This window comes from Marmota marmota, unplaced genomic scaffold (assembly GCF_001458135.2).
Source record: "Marmota marmota marmota unplaced genomic scaffold, marMar, whole genome shotgun sequence".
Taxonomy (NCBI): Eukaryota; Metazoa; Chordata; class Mammalia; order Rodentia; family Sciuridae; genus Marmota; species Marmota marmota.
The window spans coordinates 1-2,124 of NW_026004010.1; the positions used below are offsets into that span (position 1 = coordinate 1).

General features: G+C 47.3%; 1 pseudogene; it reads right to left on the minus strand.

Moving 5' to 3' along the window:
* Positions 1–1,180: 1,180 nt before the first annotated feature.
* On the minus strand, positions 1,181–1,898 carry LOC107135254 (annotated as a pseudogene).
* Positions 1,899–2,124: the final 226 nt, after the last annotated feature.

The following is a 2,124-nucleotide window of genomic DNA, read 5'->3' on the forward strand; positions in this document are numbered from 1 at the left end:
TTAAATCACAGTCCAGGTAAGTTCTGTAGGCAGCTAGCTTGATCTGAAGTTTCGTCCGGTTCTCAGCAACACTGGAAATTCTTCCACCCTTGTCCTCACCGGCACTGGGATGAAGGCAGGAATTCCGGCAATGATGCTAAAGAAAATCCTGTAGTATTCCAGCAGGCACTAAGAAAACAACCTTCTGAACAATTTAGTACATTATCTCAAGGTTTTTTACATTTGAAATAAGCCTTAATAGTGCTCATTACTCATTAGCTTCCAGGTGTGGGAGAACCATTGTAGTTACTGGCCTTGGAAATGATCAAACTTCAGGGACTTGGCCCCGGGGAGAGTCCGGGGAGTGTTCCCGACTCAAACTGCTTCCAGGCACAGGGATCAAGAGCCCGCGAGACTGTGCCTCCAGGTCAGGTCTAGATTTGGGCTCCTGGCAGTGGAAGAGCCGGCCGCCACCGCTTGAAAAGTCCTTGCTGCTCCGTGACTGGCTTGCGCACGTGGCAGCCACCACGCCGATGCACGCACCCTCCGGTAACGAAAAGTATTTAGTAATAGCCTTTTGCTGCAACTTTTTTTTCCTGATAATCCTTCTTCTTCTGAACTTTCTTCTTTCCGACTAGAGTTCCTGGGCTTCCATCAACATATGCCCTAACTGCTCTTGGTTCCACTGGGGTGCCTTCTTCCCTTATCAATTTACTTAACACCCCTTCCATATTTTCATCACAAAGACAATACAACATTTCAAGACAAAACAAGACACAAACATACTGTATCAATCTTCTCCATTTTCTCAAAATGGCCATTTTTCCTCTCGCCCTATCTGCCTAGGGACGAGCAGATTTGCTCCTGTCCTATCTAGGGACGGACAGCTTTTTTTCATCACTTACCCCAAGGGTCCTGGGGCTCCCCAGACAGGCCACCATCTGCCACAGCCTGGCTGGCTGGGCAAAATAACCAGGGGGTGACGAACAACTTGTGTACATTGATACAGCAGGAGTGGGAGCCGTTTATTGTAGGACAGGAGGGGTATATATACATTACACACAGCTTATCTTAATTAACATAAACTAGATACAGCAGTCAACCAATAAGGAATCTCCACACTTAATGGCTTGCTGGTGTTACTTCACAAACCACTCCCTCCTGCAAAATGCCAGGCGCCATCCTGACTTGTTTACAGACCCTAACACTCAGAGACAAATGATACACTTAGGAGTGACAGGAACTCCGTTTTCAGAATTGAGACATGGACATTTTTTGAGGCATCAGCAATAGACATAGTGCAGTCGTGACTAACCCAGGCCAGGCGGCTCCCACTGGCAGAGAAGCTCCCAGTGTCACTGCCACCCAAACTCTGACATCAGCTGATCAAAAGGCATCTTGCTGCCCCAGGGTGTACTGGCTGGCTTTCATCCACTTCTTCAATGTAGGCAGAAAATACTCTGCATCTGAAGTCGCCCAAATCCTGCTGCCAGCAATTCGTTGTTGGGATGCCAATCCAAGCTGAGACTGTGGAGCGGATCGGCTTTTTAATGTGCTTGATTACCCACCAGTCATTTTCAGACTCGAAGTAGCAAACAGAAATGAGTCGTACTCTACTTCCCACAGCAAATTTGTTTTCTGGAGGGGACCATTTCACAAAAGTGGCTGTGCATTAATCCTCAGGATCACCAGGGTCGCCTTCCAGATGCCACCTTTCTGACTCCAGACATAGGCATTGCAGTCTGCCCCGCAAGTGACTACGTGGTCACTCTTGGGAGCCCAGTCAATACCTGTGATGTGTCCGTGGTGCTTCTTGAGTTCGTGAGCTTTCACCCACTGGCTACTGTCCATCTTACAGATGTGCACTTCATGATTATTGGGGCTGAGGGCAATCTGGGTAGGATCCCTGTTCCAAGCATGACAGGTGATTAGCTCTAGTAAAAACTGATGCAGGGACTTTATTCTTAGTGGTTTTAGAGGATAGAAAGCTGGGGTCCTGGCAGTCCAGAGGGGTTCAGAGCCCCTTTACATTTGAAATAAGCCTTAATAGTGCGACTCTGGTCAGTCGACGTGAACAGGCTCTGGCGGATGTGGGCAGAGACTATTGTTAATTATTATTTTACTTTTTTTTTTTTTTTTTTTTTT